Raw genomic sequence first — 17,180 nt, forward strand, 5'->3', positions numbered from 1 at the left:
AGCCATTCTCCATATTGCCTTTCTTTCAAGCTCTCTACTTGACCCATAGGACAATGTTTATCATCATGTCCAAGAATACCACAAATATAACAGAAGATAGGGAGTTGTTCATACTTGAAGGTGATCCAAAATTTTTCTCCGTCTACATTTGCGATATTCCCTCCTCTACGAAGGGGCTTATCAATTGGTATTTCTATTCGGATTCTCATGAACTTAGCTTGCTCCGCTTGCAACGATCTCTTGTCCACTTCAAGAACACAGCCAAGTTTGCTTCCTACATCCTTCCCAACCTCCTCCGACATATACTTAAAGGGTAAGCCCCAAACTTGAACCCAAAAAGGAGCATGGGTAAAGGAAATATTAGAGGTTGTTAGCCCCTTCCTCCATCTACATAAAAGGAGCAGATTATTGTCAAAGTTCCATGGACCACTTCGTTCAACCCACTCCATTTGACACAGTGAACTAAATTTAAACTGCAATATATTATTCCTAACCTCCACAATCCTCAAATCCGACCCCATTTTCCATGCCGACTTCAAAGTATTCTTGAGAGCTCTCTGATTTTGTTGGCGATCTGTGAGGAGGCGTCCAAATAAACTTAAGGAACATTCCTCAATCAGCTCTTCTCTAGCAACATTTGTAAGAACTATTTCATCTGCCTCTTCCCTTGTGAGCTGTAGCTTTTGGAAACCATCTAGCACTTCTTGCTCCATAATAAACGCACTGTAAACGTTACTACCCTGCAAGCATGAAAGTATAGATCCAGAAGAAACCCTCAAAATGAGACTACAGGGAGAAAGCCACTCGCATTTTGAGAGAAAAGTCTTCTACAGGGGAAAAGAGAAAAGTCTCCTACTTGGGAAAAGAGAGAAAGTCTCCTACAGGGGAGAGTTTAATTATCAAAGTCACCATTGAAGGCCTCCAATGATCAAAAAGACATAATCTATATAAACCACCTTAGAACCTAAGAGAAGGTACACACATATACTAAAATACACATTTGATTCTTATTATTTCACTCTCCAAACATCTGACTTTGTCATCGGAGGCTCATTGGCTGATACCACGTACTAGTGACCTTAGATAAAAGAATACCTTTGTTATTATATTACAGGTTACAAATATGCTCTCATCAAATTCTGTGACTTCTGTCTAAACGACCATTTAACTGACGAAATAGTGCTTCATCATTAAACATTGTTTAATTTATAAGGAAAGTAAAATAAATATATAACAAATTACAATTAATAAAATGTTACAAAAAAAATGAGACACATTTTATATTTGTCTGGACCCGATATAAGTAAAAGTAGTAGTTGAACTTGAACCTCATCGCCTAGCATGAGTTTCGTGGTAGATAGCTCATTTAAACACCTCTTTCACGTCTCACGCTCCGTACCCCTTTGTCCATCACAATGGGCTCCAACAGCTTTTACAACACAAAACATCCTACTTTCTAGTCTTCCAAGCTCTATGATTATTATGGCCGTTTGGTAGTGAAATTTAAATAATATTATTTGTAGTCTTTTAAAATATGTGAATGAAAAAAAAGTGTAAAAATATATATTAAATTATTTTTAAAAACTAAAAACGAAAATTTAAACCACCCTGCCAAACAGTCTTTGTAATCTTCAAATTGATTAGGTATGATAGAAGACTCCACGATTTATTAATTGACACAAGAAGATACAAACAAAAGCTAATTACAATTTTGTTACTACTTGTCAGGATGACGACCAATAATAACAAAGAACAGATTGCGTTTCTACTATCTTTCTCCGTACAAAGTACAAACTAATAAATAAACAACAATAATTTCTCACACCAACCACAAAGTGACTGTAAAATAAATATCCAGCAACAAACAAGCAAGACATTATTTTTACCGGGGAAACCACATAATCTAATCCAATAATAAAAACAACTTCTACTATTTCCTTTAAATAGGTAGATAAAACTGCTACTTTCTTTTAAGGGATAAAACTTTTACTTTTAAGATAATGGTTTTAGAACAATCGTCCCTAGAATAAATATTAAGAGAGAACAGAACAACAACAATAACATGTCATTGTTGGAATAAGTGTCTTATCATCCAAGAAAACAAAGGAAGAATTTCTACAATCCACACAAGTTATATCATATAAGGATTCCTATTCATATGGAACAATAGACAGAATTTTTGTCAAAATCAAGCTTACATTAATGACCATTCAATTTTGGTCTGAAAGTGTTTGGTTTAGTAGTTTTTTTTTTTTTAACTTTCTTTCTCGCTCACACTTTTTTCTGTCTTTTATTGTAATACAGCTTCTTTGTTGAAATCTTAAAAATAAATAACAAATAAATATTTCTACCCCTTGAAAGAAATCATTGGTGTTTTGAACAACGATAAGGTTAAGTTATAGCTTAACATTATCGACCCACTCTTTGCCTATAGGCCTCTTAAGTAGCGGTTCTTCAATATTATAGAGTGGATTCAACAGAAACTACAAGATTTCATAATGGTAGAAGTATGTCATGTTAGGCAACAGACGAACAAACCAACACATGTATTCACTCAATATGTCAAGAGTGTTACTAATTTTGTAACTTTGATAGAAGAAAATCCTAACATGGTCAAGCCTTTGTTGGCTCAAAATGTATTGAATTTCTCTTCTTCCTAATGAAAGTGAGTATTTTTTATCCAAAAAAAAAAAGTATTGGTTCCTCAATAAATAGATTAACTACTATGGTAAAGCCTAGGTAAGGCCACCACGAGGTCCATGACTAATCTCCTTAGTCCTTTTGCCTTTTTTATTTATTAAAAAAAAGGGTAATATGTAATTCCCTATTCTTATAAGGTGAAAAAAAATGGTATATTACACAGACTTCTCCCTAAGTTGTATCGAAATGAACCTTCCCCTTAAGGTTTTTATAAATGTAATAATTAAGTTAATGTGCTCTAATATTGTTAATTCCCTAATGAGATATTCCTTTAAAAAAAAAAAAGAAGGTTCTTACTAATTTGTACAAACTTTTAACACTATATTTGGAAAGGGGGAAAAGGAAGAGAAAAGAAGGAAAAAGTAAGGAAGGTAGATCGTTTCTGCTATTTGGTTGTCCAAAAGAAAAGAAAAGTTGATGAGGGTGAAGTGATTCTCTTTTCATCAGCCCCACCGTTTTGGTATCAGCCCAATTTGGGCAGAAATAGCACGAAGAGTTAGAACTAATTTTTTGGGCCTACCACTTTAGGCTGTAAATGACTAACATGTTCTTAACACTCTTATGTGGCGTTTGGTACGGGAAATCCACATTACTCCTGGCATCTAGATTCCCAGGAATGTGATTCTTAGGAATGTGATTCCTAGGAATGTAGCTATTCCTATGTTTGGTTTCATTGGGAGATTCCAAGGAATGTGAGATGATAATGTTTGGTGTATTCTCAGGAATCTTAAATGAATTATTTGTTTTTCCCATTTTGTCCTTAGATTTGAATGTGAAGTACCAAGCCCATTAAAAAAAAATTTTCCTTTAAATAAATAATGAAAAAATATATATAAACTATTAATTAGTCCTTTAAAAAAATATCTTACTCTAAATAGATAGATAAAAAACATTATATAAACTATCAATTAGCAACACATTCATTAAAACTGTGATCTAACATTTCAAAATGACAAGAATAATTCAAAAATAACTATTAGCAGAGTTATTTATCCTGTTTATGTTGTTTTGGCGGGAAAAGATAAAGACAAGAGAGAAGATATTGATAATTTGTTTTATAGTTTATCTTAATTGCTTAAATGATAAGAAAAAATGGTTAAAATTGTCAATTTATAAAAAATACAATTTCTTTTAAGTTTGGGAATCTGGATTCCCACCTGTTTTAAAGGGAATCCACATTCCTACTGAGAGGGGTTTAAGGATTCCCCTGGCATCTGATTCCCTAGCGTAATTTGCAACCAAACATGGGAATCTTTAAACATTCCTGGGAATCCTAAAACATTACCCCATACCAAACGCCACCTTAAGAAATTACAATTGTTCTAATATAAGAATTTCCCATCATTAATGAGGGCGTAAAGGTAAAAGTGAGCATTTTTCATTTCTCTTCCCTGTACAAAACCAAACAAATAAGAGATTGAATTTTCACATTTTCCTCTATCCTTTCTTTCATATATCCAAACACGTCAAAAGAAAATATTTTCTTCTCTCTTTTCCTTCCCTTCCTCTTTTCCCTACTCTTCCCTTTCTCTTGCTATAACCAAACATAAAGTTTGTTTAGAATCCGCTTATTTTGTTGAAATTGAAAAAAAAAAATTTACTAAAAATTAGCTGAAATAGTACAGTGTGACCAATGAATAATACTAAAAAGTGTAATGAGACCTATGAATAGTAGCAAAAATATGCTGAATAGTAAAATAAGTTGGCAAAAATAATTTTACCAAACAGACACATAGTATGAGTGTTTTTTTGTTCCGTAAGTTGGGTATGAAAACCTTTTTTAGATGAAACATTCCATACGGAAAGTTGGGCAGACACTTATTTGCAATATTTATACAAATGCTAAAGGGAAAGTGTCATGTCATCCATAGTTTGGAGAGGAGTATGTCATTTTATGAAATCTCAATAGAGATTGATGTAATTTACCTAAAAAATTTATTGACTTAATAGGTTGTAAATTATGGATGGGGCGAGTCCATCATAGCCAATTAATTCCTTAGACTATGTGTGTGTTTGTCAAAAATTAAAAAATCAGTTTTTTTTTTTTTTGAGAAACAAATCAACTTATTTTATTATTCAGTTTATTTTTGCTAATATTCATGGACCCCACTACACTTTTTGGCACCATTCATTAATCTCACTGTACTATTTCAGCTAACTTTAATCTTTATCTATAGTACTTTCATCAAAAAGTTTTCAGTTTTAACAAAATAAACGGATCCCAAACAGACCCTACAAGTGAAAGTAAATAATAAGGAAAAATATTTTATGTAAGAGAAGAAAACAAATTGAATGAGAAATCTAATTGATTCTATAATAATAATAGTAAGTAAATAAATAAAAGAGAAATCTAATCTAGATGGATATATAATATATTTAAATGAAAACTGAATAAAGCATTAAAATAATTTACTCTAATTTTGTGCTAAATGTTCCAATTTAAAATTTAAATACACTTTAATTTTGTGCCTTAAAGACCATTACAACTACCCGAACCCATTTGAAACTTCTTCCAGCTCGATCATTTAATTTTTTTTTTATTTTTATACAAGATAGAATTTCTACTTTAGCCTAATCTAAGTGTATATGTGTATAAAGCTCCCTCTTGGAGACTTGAACCCCGACTCTTGCTCCCCCCACACCCCACAAGCATTTATACTTATAGAGTGACCACCACACCAAGGGGGAGGGGTGGTGACGATTTAATTATTTAAATCAACGTCCAATCCATTTGAAACTATTATAAATTTTCTTTCCAAAACTTATACTTATAAACTTTAATGATTTTTTTTAGATTATCACAAACCAATTGTATCTTTTCAATCAATGTACATAATGACTCAATCATTTTTCAAATTTTATTTGTGAAATAAAATAAACTTTAACAAAATTTATTGTATCAAAAAAAAAAATAACATAAAAAAAATTAGTATCAAAATAAGTCTGTGGGGAGTAAAAAGACCCTGATGGGGATGTGGGCCTTTGGGCCATGCTAAGGAAGGCCGACCTGCTCTTGGGTTTAGAACTTGTTAGTACTACGGGTCGGCTCATACACCGAGGATCCGAGGATCCAGCCGAGGATGAATTTCCCTTCGGACGGACATCGGAGAACCCGGGACTTCATGGTAAAGGTTAAGGAATGACACGGTCAAGACCAATGGTTAAAGGGGGTGAACCCTTGAATGTCCTAGAAGCACCGATGTTAGAGAAATACCAAAGATAAAGGCTGCCACCTCCACATTAAAGACCCTGCACCTACCACCCTGGCCGCATTAATGGGGAAGTGACACCTGAACAGTGGAAGGGAAACTTCTGGTTACTATTCAAAGGCACTGAGAAAAGAAATATCTGGGTTAAGGGGGAGTTGGGGCAACACGTGTACAAAGTATCAAAAAGAGGAGTATTTAAGGAGAAACCTAGAACAAGAATGGTGACTCCCTTTTTGGTAATCAAAAAGAAAAAGAAAAAAGAGAAAGAGATAATATAAGAGCAGCTCTCGGCTTACGTCCGAGCAGGTTGATTTACAATATTGCTTGTTGTTTTCAAGTGTTTGCAATCTTTGGCTTGTCATTTAATCCTCGGACACTTCTAACCTGGGTTTCAAGCCCACACTCTACAAATTCATATTGTTTAAGGCTCATTGGGCCTGAGCCCGTAACTGTTCTTGGGGCCAGGTGCAATTGTGTACTTACAATTGGCGCCGTCTGTGGGAAAATCTAGTCTAGAAGAGGTAGGGATATTATGACAGGCTTAAGCTCTCACCATGCAGAGTCACAGGGATCACAACCGGAGGACCATTTCGAGCGTCTTGAACATCGAAGGGATCGTGAGGGAAGTGTCCATACAGAATACCCAGGCGCCAGCCATACTCATGGTGGGGGTAGCGTCCCCCAGGAGGATGGTTCTAAAGCCATGCAGAAGGAGATCAACCGTTTAAAGAGAAAGCTACGCCGCGCCAGACGTAGGCCTTCATCATCCTCACCTAATCCTTCCTCGGAAGAGGATAGGCGAGCTGGCTACAGTTCGAGATCGTGCTCACCGGCCAGCTCGCAGACGCAAGAATCTTCTTTCTAGGGGCTTAGGCAACGACGCTATGAGTAGGGCGTTACACCAACTCTCCAAATCTCCGCTTTCACGGAGGATTGAGAGGGGGAGGCTTCCCAAGAGGTTCACCCAGCCCACCTTTACCATCTACAATGTCCGGACTGATCCGGTGGAGCACGTGAGTCACTTCAACCAGAGGATGGCGGTGCACTCTCACAACGAGACTCTGATGTGTAAAGTTTTCCCCTCCAGCTTGGGACCTGTGGCTATGAGATGGTTTAACGGTCTCAAATCGGGGTCTGTAGGCTCATTCGGGGAGCTAACTAGGGCATTCGCTTCGCGGTTCATTACGTGTAGCAGAGTCCCTCGGCCATTGGACTCGCTGCTATCCATGGCCATGAAGGAAGGGGAGACGCTGAAAGCATACTCCGACCGATACTGGGAAATGTTTAATGAAATAGATGGTGATTTTGATGAGGTGGCGCTTAATACCTTTAAGGTAGGTCTTCCTACTGACCACGACTTAAGAAAGTCTTTGACGAAAAAGCCCGTTCGCAGCGTACGCCGCCTTATGGATCGTATTGATGAGTACAAAAGGGTAGCAGAAGACCAGCAGCAGGGGAAGGGAAAGGAGAAGGTTATCCCGCAGGAGAGAAGGGATTTCAGGTCGGACAGATATCACAACAACAAGCCGAGGAGGGATTACTTCGGGCAATCCGGCTCGGCAGCATCTCAATGTAAATGCGTGTTCCGAGAACCAGTGCATCAGTTACTAGAGAAAGTTCGTAAAGAGCCCTTCTTCAGATGGCCAGGCAAGATGGCAGGGGACCCTGCGAAAAGAAATCAAAACCTCTTTTGTCAGTACCATCAGGATGTGGGCCACACTACCGAGAACTGTCGGACCCTGTGGAACCATCTGGAGTAGCTCGTCAGTGAGGGAAAGTTAAAGCAGCACTTGTGTCAGCCCACTAGGTAGGTCAGTCAAGTTGGCTCAAACAACCAGAGGAACAATTCATCTCGGCCAGCATTGGGAACAATTAATGTTATTTTTGCTACACCTGGTAGGACCGGCTCAGGTCCCACTAGAGTGATGGCGGTTTCCCATCCTCGGGCCGAGGATGTGGGTAGCAGGCCGAAGAGGTTGAAGGGCACTTTGCCCGTCTTAGGTTTCTCCGAGGAGGATAAGGTAGGGACTATCCAGCCCCATGACGATGCTCTTGTGGTCACCCTCAGGATAGGGAACTATAATGTGAGAAGGGTGATGATAGATCAGGGCAGCGGTGCAGATATCATGTACCCTGATCTATTTAAGGGTCTAAGGTTGGAGTTGGAAGATATAACTCCTTACGACTCGCCGCTTATAAGCTTCCAAGGGAGAGCCGTTGTGCCGAAGGGACAGATCCGTTTACCCGTTCAATCCGGCTCAGAAACGGTTGAGGTGGATTTCATTGTGGTTGACGCGTACTCTCCATATACAGCCATCCTCGCCAGGCCCTGGCTGCACGCGCTTGGGGCTGTCTCCTCTACCTTGCACGTTAAAGTCAAATTCCCCTCGGGGGAATGTGTTGAGGAAATCCTCGGCAGCCAATCGGTAGCCAGGCAGTGCATATCGGCTGCGGTACTACATCAGACAGAAGCCAAGTCTTCGGCTTTAATCACCAAAGACTTATAGCAGTTAACGGCTCCTGATTCATCTGAAATGGTGACAGGAGATGAGACACATTGCGAGGAGCTAGAGAAGTTTCCAGTAGCCGATGACCTAGAGAGATTCTTCCAAGTCGGTGTACTTTTGACACACCAAGAGAAGATGGAATTGTTAGAATTCTTGAAGGACAATGTTGATGTTTTTGTGTGGGATCCTTATGAAGCTCCAGGCGTGGATCCGAGCTTCATTTGTCATCACTTAAATGTCAACCCAGCTATTATTCCGAGGAGGCAGCCACCTCGGCGATCTTCCAGAGAACATTCTGAGACTGTGAAGGAAGAGGTTCTTAAACTCAAAAGGGCGGGGGCTATCAAAGAAGTTTTCTACCCCGAATGGTTGGCTCATACTGTTGTTGTTAGAAAGAAAAATGGAACGTGGAGGGTATGTGTGGACTTTACTGATCTAAACAAGGCCTGTCCTAAAGATTCGTTCCCAATGCCACGTATTGATCAACTGGTGGATGCCACTGTTGGACATCCTCGGATGAGTTTTTTGGACGCCTTCCAGGGTTATCACCAGATTCCCTTGGCGTTGGAGGATCAAGAGAAGACTGCTTTTATTACTCCAACGGGGAATTATCATTATAAGGTCATGCCATTTGGTTTGAAGAATGCTGGGGCTACCTACCAGAGGATGATGATTAGAATGTTTGAACAGCAACTTGGGAAGACCGTTAAAGTGTATGTGGATGATATGGTGGTGAAGAGCAAAACAATACCCTCACACGTGAGAGACCTGGCTGACACCTTTCAGGTGTTAAGAAAGTATAAGTTGCGCCTTAACGCCTCAAAATGCTCTTTCGGCGTTGGGTCTGAAAATTTTTGGGGTACATGATCACTCATAGAGGCATTGAGGTAAACCCAACACAGGTTAAGGCTATTCAGGACTTGCGGCCTCCTCGGAACCCAAAGGAAGTCCAGAAATTAACCGGAATGATTGCCGCCTTGAACAGATTTATATCTCGGTCGGCTGACCGATGTCGTCCTTTCTTTCAGTTGTTGAACAAATGGAAAGGGTTCCAATGGACCGAGGACTGCGCGTTAGCTTTCCAACAACTCAAGCAATATCTTTCTCGGCCGCCCATTTTGTCTCGTCCCGAGGCGGACGAGGTCTTTTTTGCTTATCTGGCAGTGGCTGTCCATGTGGTCAGCCTGGTCCTTATAAGGAATGATGATGGGGTGCAAAGGTCGGTATACTACGTTAGCAAATCTTTAAACGAGGCCGAGGTGCGTTATCTATCCTTGGAGAAAGCACTTCTTGCCGTAGTTCATGCCACGCGAAAGCTTCCTCATTATTTCCAGTCCCACACCGTGGTTGTCCTGACCCAATTGCCCCTTAAGGCAGTGCTACGTAGTGCCGACTACTCAGGCAGGATAGCAAAGTGGGGGACCATCCTGGGGGCTTTTGACGTTAAATATAAGCCTCGCACCTCGGTGAAGGGTCAGGTCCTCGCTGACTTGGTGGCAGAGTTTACTGAACCATTGCTGGAAGAAACTCTAAAAGAAGCACACATGGATGGAAAATCAGTTGGAGTGATCACGGCCGCAGTGCCCTCGGCTTGGAAAGTGTATGTGGATGGGGCTGCTAATCAGAGAGGGTCTGTGTTGGACTTGTTCTAATGTCCCCTGAAGGAATTGTCTTCGAAAAATCTTTAAGATTGGCTTTCTCGGCTACTAACAATGAGGCCGAGTATGAAGCAGTCTTGGTAGGCATGCAGATGGTACGTAGGATGGGTGGAAGGGAAATCCATGTGTTCTCGAACTCTCAGTTAGTGGTCGGCCAAGTCAAGGGGACCATGGAGGCTAGAGACCCCAGAATGCAGGAGTATTTGGCCCAGGTCAAACGTCAGCAAGCTGAATTTGACTCATTTGCCTTCGCTCACATTCCTAGGAGTGGAAACACCCATGTAGACTCTTTAGCCACATTGGCAACATCTTCGGCTCAGGGTTTGCCCAGGATTATCCTTGTGGAGGATTTGCTAAAGCCAACTCTTGCCCCCATCAATGTGGCTCGCATCCATCTAGTAAGGCCTGGACCTAGTTGGATTGACCCGGTCGTGTCTTTTCTTAAGAATGACATCCTTCCCGAGGACAAATCGGAAGCAGATAAGATACGTCGAAAGGCGCCACGCTTCTGGTTGTCCGAGGATCAGAAACTGTATAAACGATCCTTTTCAGGACCGTACTTGTTGTGTGTACACCCTGACTCAACGGAAGCACTTCTGGAAGAACTGCATGAAGGGATTTGTGGCAGCCACACTAGGGGAAGGTCCTTGGCCCACAGAGCTCTGACTCAGGGTTATTGGTGGCCCAATATGCAAAGGGAGGCTCAAGACTACGCTAGGAAATGTGATCAATGCTAGAGGTTCGCCCCTAACATCCATCAACCTGGAGGAGTTCTTAACCCCCTTTCCAATCCTTGGCCCTTCGCACAGTGGGGATTGGACATAGTGGGGCCATTTCCGAGGGCTGCAGGTAACAAAAGATTGCTGCTGGTAGGAACAGATTACTTTACTAAATGGGTCGAGGCGGAGCCCTTGGCAAACATTAGAGATGTTGATTCCAAGAAGTTTGTGTGGAAGAACATCGTTACTGGATTTGGAATACCACATACACTTATATCAGATAATGGTGTCCAATTTGACAGCAAAGCTTTCAGGAAGTATTGCGGTGACATGGGTATCATAAATGGGTACTCCACCCCAGCTTATCCTCAGGGAAATGGACAAGCCGAGGCCATTAACAAGGTCATAGTCAACGGGCTGAAGAAGAGGTTGGACGATGCGAAAGGTAGATGGGTAGAAGAGCTCCCTCATGTCCTGTGGACGTATCGGACCACACCGCGCAGGTCCACTGGAGAAACGCCATTCTCTATGACTTATGGAGTCGAGGCGGTGATACCTCTGGAATCTAGTTTTCCCACCCTAAAGACGAGCTCTTTTAATCCAGAGAATAACGCGGGACTTCTGGAGAAAGGCCTAGATTTGCTTGAGGAACAGCGCGAGGCAGCTATGGTCCAAATGGCTTATTATCAACAGAAGCTAAAACGGGGATATGATGCCCACGTGAAGCTAAGGCCACTTGCACCTGGTGATCTCGTACTAAGAAAAGTTGTGGGCACCTCTTAGAACCCAGCTTGGGGTAAGCTAGGACCCAACTGGGAAGGCCCCTATCGCATTGTTTCAGTAGCCGGCATAGGGTCATATCGGCTAGCTGACCTAGATGAAAAAATTGTACCACGCCCATGGAATGTAAACAATCTTAGAAGGTATTATTATTAATAAAATGTGCTTTTGTTAGTGAACATTTTAAAGTTATGAGTATTTCTGACATTTGAAGTTATTGTTCTTAAGAATCAAACAGAAACTTGGTTAAGTGTAGTCCTCGGACCACAAACCTTGTGGAAATTGATGTCTTGTCATTTGTTAAACAGAACCTTAGTTATGCCGGGTCCTCGGACCTCCTACTTTGGAAAAATTAACACTTGAAGTTAATGGTCTAAAGAATCAAACAGAAACTTGGTTAAGTGTAGTCCTCGGACCACAAACCTTGTGGAAATTGATGTCTTGTCATTTGTTAAACAGAACCTTAGTTATGCCGGGTTCTCGGACCTCCTACTTTGGGAAAATTAACATTTGAAGTTATTGTTCTTAAGAATCAAATAGAAACTTGGTTAAGTGTAGTCCTCGGACCACAAACCTTGTGGAAATTGACGTCTTGTCATTTGTTAAACAGAACCTTAGTTATGCCGGGTCCTCGGACCTCCTACTTTGGGAAAATTAACACTTGAAGTTAATGGTCTAAAGAATCAAACAGAAACTTGGTTAAGTGTAGTCCTCGGACCACAAACCTTGTGGAAATTGATGTCTTGTCATTTGTTAAACAGAACCTTAGTTATGCCGGGTCCTCGGACCTCCTACTTTGGGAAAATTAACATTTGAAGTTATTGTTCTTAAGAATCAAACAGAAACTTGGTTAAGTGTAGTCCTCGGACCACAAACCTTGTGGAAATTGATGTCTTGTCATTTGTTAAACAGAACCTTAGTTATGCCGGGTCCTCGGACCTCCTACTTTGGGAAAATTAACATTTGAAGTTATTGTTTTTAAGAATCAAACGGAAACTTGGTTAAGTGTAGTCCTCGGACCACAAACCTTGTGAAAATTGATGTCTTGTCACTTGTTAAACAGAACCTTAGTTATGCCGGGTCCTCGGACCTCCTACTTTGGGAAAATTAACATTTGAAGTTAATGGTCTAAAGAATCAAATGGAAAATTAGTTAAGTCTTGTCCTCAGACTATAAACTTGATCAAAGTTAACTTCTTATTGTGTCTGGGAGTTAGTGCCTTACCGTTCAATAACTCGGATCTTAAGTTTTATTTCTTTAAAAGTATTAAGCAAATTTATGTGAGGAATGAGTGGTCCTCGGATCTTACATCCAACTAAAAACAATGCTACACATTATAAGGTTTTAATCGTTATATGAGGTCTCTTTTTTTTTTTTTAACCAAGGCATTGTTTAAACATATTAGCCATATCACTTTTTATTAAGTTTTTAATAACATGCGAATGACTGCGTGGAGGTTATGATTGTGCAAAACTTGAAGTTAGATTGGTTTGCTCTGCCCCTTTTTGACCATGTACTAATGGCAATCTTTATGACCAATATAACAAGAATAAAGTAAAATGGATGCGACATAAATGAGAATCAAACGAAATAGTTCTTCATTAATCACTTAAATGTACATTACATATTTAATCAAGATGTAGAAAAAGAGAAGTCCTAAAGCTAGGTCCTAAGCTTTTGGAGGGGGGTCTTGCTGAGAGGTGCTGGTGGCCTCGGTCTTTCTCAACTCCAGCTCAAAGGGAGTTAGGACTTGCTTTCCTTTGTCTGCCGTCTTCGGTGGAAGGACGTTGGGTTCCACTTTCTGGCTCAAGTCCTTCTCTGCATCCCCGCCTCCTTCCTTCTCTTTGTTCGAACCTGAAGGTTCTGTAGGATCTGGAATTAGCTGTGGGACCATCGAAGGCAGAGCAGGGAGAGTTGACTCAGGGGTAAGAGTAGCAGCAGGAGCCTCTTCAATCTCCTGTATCTCCAGGGGAAGCCAAACATTCTCAGACTTCCTCAGATCCGAGGATAGAGGAACTCCAGCTACGTTTAGGGCTTCCCCCCGGACTTTCGACGGTACTCCCGGCACAAAGCCGCGAAGGCCTCGTCGAGGTGCTCCTCGGTGGTTGCTACCCCTTCCTCGTAGCTCATACGCGGCGACAAGAGCGTTGGAATGAGCTGGCTTCTTCCTTCATCAGCGCAAGTTCCTTTTCCAAATCCGAGCGTTCCCTTTGGGCTCGGGAGAGCTCATCATCTTTTTCGTGAAGGAGCTTGCGCTGCCCTTCTATCTGGGTCTTCATGGTCTTCAGATTCGCCTCGGCCCCATTCTTCTCTCTCTTTAGATCAGCCACCTCCAAGGTAAGCTTCTCGTTCTCAGCAAGGGCTGTGCCCAAGGACTTCTCAGTCTCCAACCTGACTTCAAACTCAGTTCTGGCCTTCTTCCGAGTGTCTTCTATAAATTTCTCGGCTACGAAGACTTCTTGAATGGCCTGCAGTAAAGTGCGAGGAAGTCAGATATAGCAAGGTACTTATGAATGATCGGATATTGTTAAAAGTGTAATCTTCCTAAAAGGGTTAAACTTACCAGAGCTAAATCCCTTTTTAAAGAGAGGAATAGTTGTGGCTGGCTCATTCTTTCCAAGGTTTCCATGTCCTTGGGCAGCAGAAGAGGGCGCTCCAACACTTCGGCCAGGTGGTGGGCATGACCTGTTGAACCGCCCTTATACTGGATTGGCAGGAGATGGGTGCACCGTCCAGCCTTAAGTCAGGGGACCAGGTGGCCGGTGCTCGGCGCACTTCGGCCTCGTCCCTAATCTCCCCACTTTCAACTGAGCGGGCCCTACCCTTGCCTTTGTCCAGCTTCTGCTGCTGAACCGGGGGAGGTTGTTGTCGTGGTTTCTTGGGGTCCTTGCTGATCGTCCCCTCGGCCTCCCCCTTTCTCTTCTTTTTAGGATCTTCGGCTGGAAGTTTTGGCTCGGCTGGAGGAGGGGGAGGTGGCAAAGATGGAAGAGCTTGGGACGCCCTCGTCTTTTTCTCGGCGACCTTCGCACCTCTCTTGGTTAGGAGATCTTGCATCCTATCCATGTCTTCCTCGGATTCGTCTTCTGGTCGGGCAACTACAAACCCTGCAATTCCAGAGGCCTCGGTGGCTTCTTCCTCCTCGTCAGAAAGTACGACGAACTGATTCCCTCGAGGTCTTTCGGTGTCTTCAAGTTGGAATTGATCTATCTCTTCGTCTAGTGTATGTGAAGAAGACACCTGCTCTTCTAGAACAACAGTTGCCTGAGAGTGCACGGTGAGGGGAATTGCCGCTATGGGCTGGTTGTACAAAACGGTGTGAGGGACGTCAGGGAGATCGTGGTCTTCCAAAAAGTGGGGCCGGGCTACGTTTATTCTCCTTCGTCTTCGGTCACCCGCGATTATGGCGTTTTCTATCTCCTAGAAGTCCGAAGAGATGGGAGTGTACCCCAGAATCAGATGAGCAGCTCTAAGTTGCAAGTCCTCGCTGACAAACACCTCGGAGCGAAGCACTCGGTTTAGATCGGCAACGCTGCAGTGGCTCAAGCGTGGACGCACGTGTTGCTTATCTGCAAAGAAAGACGTGAAAGTGAACAACATGGTCAGATTCACACAGCAAGTGATAAAGTTAAACAAATATAAATACATGTTAGTGTGCATGTTTGTGAGTATTAAAGGAAGTTGTGAGATGGGGAGGTTAATCCTAAGGTGTCACACCTGGATCTCCCCACTCAACTGGGCAGTGGAGGCCGTCGTGCCAGTTCCCAGAGACGATCAGGTAGTCATCCTTCATACCTTTGTTGGATTTGGGCAGACAGGAGATTACCCTAACGACGATGGAGCGGGATTTAATGTAGTAACCTACTTTGGAGAGTTTATGGGACTCGTACAGAAAGATGACGTCGTGCCAGGTGAGGTTTAGACCCATTTGCTCGTTTAGAGTATCGACGCTACCCAAAACTCTAAAAACATTTGGGAGGCACTGATCGGGACACAACCGATGGTTGCGAAGGTACTCCCTGGTTACAGGTTTCATTGGGAGGGTCATCCCACCCTCTATAAAGGCTATCATTGGGATGATAACCTCTCCCTCTTTTCTAGAACCGGCCACGGCTTCTGCCGGGCAATATTTTAAACCTACATCGCCGGGAATGTTATACTGGGCTCTGAAGCCTTCCATTCCAGCGGCGGTATCAACTAGACACTTAAACCTACCCATCAGAAAAGAACGAAAGGCTAAACTCTAAAGGGGAGAATATCTACGAGGACAGCCGAGGACTATATCCGAGGAGAAAAGGTTAAGAATAGAGAGAGCAAGAACTTACAAAGTTGAAGGTGTGCAAATTTCCACGGTTTTCTGCAGGTAAAGTATGATTGCTGATGTTTTGATGGGATTAGCCCCTGGGGAATTAAATGAAGGCGCAGGTTCCCGAAGCGTCACGATGTGCGGAAAAGCGGTCTCGAAATTATATTCGTCCCGCCCAAATTTTCGTGAAGTAACGAGGACCATTGGATACCCATCTCGCCGTTGAACGTGGCGGACAAAATGTAACTTACAGCAATAAATGCGCGCGTTTTTGAAAATAAAACCGCCAAGTGGCATCTTCTGGGACGCGAAACGATTTCCACACGTGCAATCACTCACAAAGTGTGTGGAGTAGGTTCTCATCAGATCAAAACCCTATTTTTCTCCTCGGACGTTGAAAATTAGAGTTTTGAGGGGCTATTGTGGGGAGTAAAAAGACCCTGATGGGGATGTGGGCCTTTGGGCCATGCTAAGGAAGGCCGACCTGCTCTTGGGTTTAGAACTTGTTAGTACTACGGGTCGGCCCATACACCGAGGATCCGAGGATCCAGCCGAGGATGAATTTCCCTTCGGACGGACATCGGAGAACCCGGGACTTGATGGTAAAGGTTAAGGAATGACACGGTCAAGACCAATGGTTAAAGGGGGTGAACCCTTGAATGTCCTAGAAGCACCGATGTTAGAGAAATACCAAAGATAAAGGCTGCCACCTCCACATTAAAGACCCTGCACCTACCACCCTGGCCGCATTAATGGGAAAGTGACACCTGAACAGTGGAAGGGAAACTTCTGGTTACTATTCAAAGGCACTGAGAAAAGAAATATCTGGGTTAAGGGGGAGTTGGGGCAACACGTGTACAAAGTATCAAAAAGAGGAGTATTTAAGAAGAAACCTAGAACAGGAATGGGGGGTCCCTTTTTGGTAATCAAAAAGAAAAAGAAAAAAGAGAAAGAGATAATATAAGAGCAGCTCTCGGCTTACGTCCGAGCAGGTTGATTTACAATATTGCTTGTTGTTTTCAAGTGTTTGCAATCTTTGGCTTGTCATTTAATCCTCAAACACTTCTAACCTGGGTTTCAAGCCCACACTCTACAAATTCATATTGTTTAAGGCTCATTGGGCCTGAGCCCGTAACTGTTCTTGGGGCCAGGTGCAATTGTGTACTTACAAAGTCATCATGAGTACTCTTGTACTTTAATAGACTACTCGATTAACTTATGAAGGAGAACTTGAGTTCATTTCCCCACACCTTTTGTTGTAAGGAAAAATATAACAAATTCAATAACTTTTTTTTTTACTAAAT

The sequence above is a fragment of the Castanea sativa genome, chromosome 3 (assembly GCF_040712315.1).
Source record: "Castanea sativa cultivar Marrone di Chiusa Pesio chromosome 3, ASM4071231v1".
In the NCBI taxonomy this organism is placed as follows: Eukaryota; Viridiplantae; Streptophyta; class Magnoliopsida; order Fagales; family Fagaceae; genus Castanea; species Castanea sativa.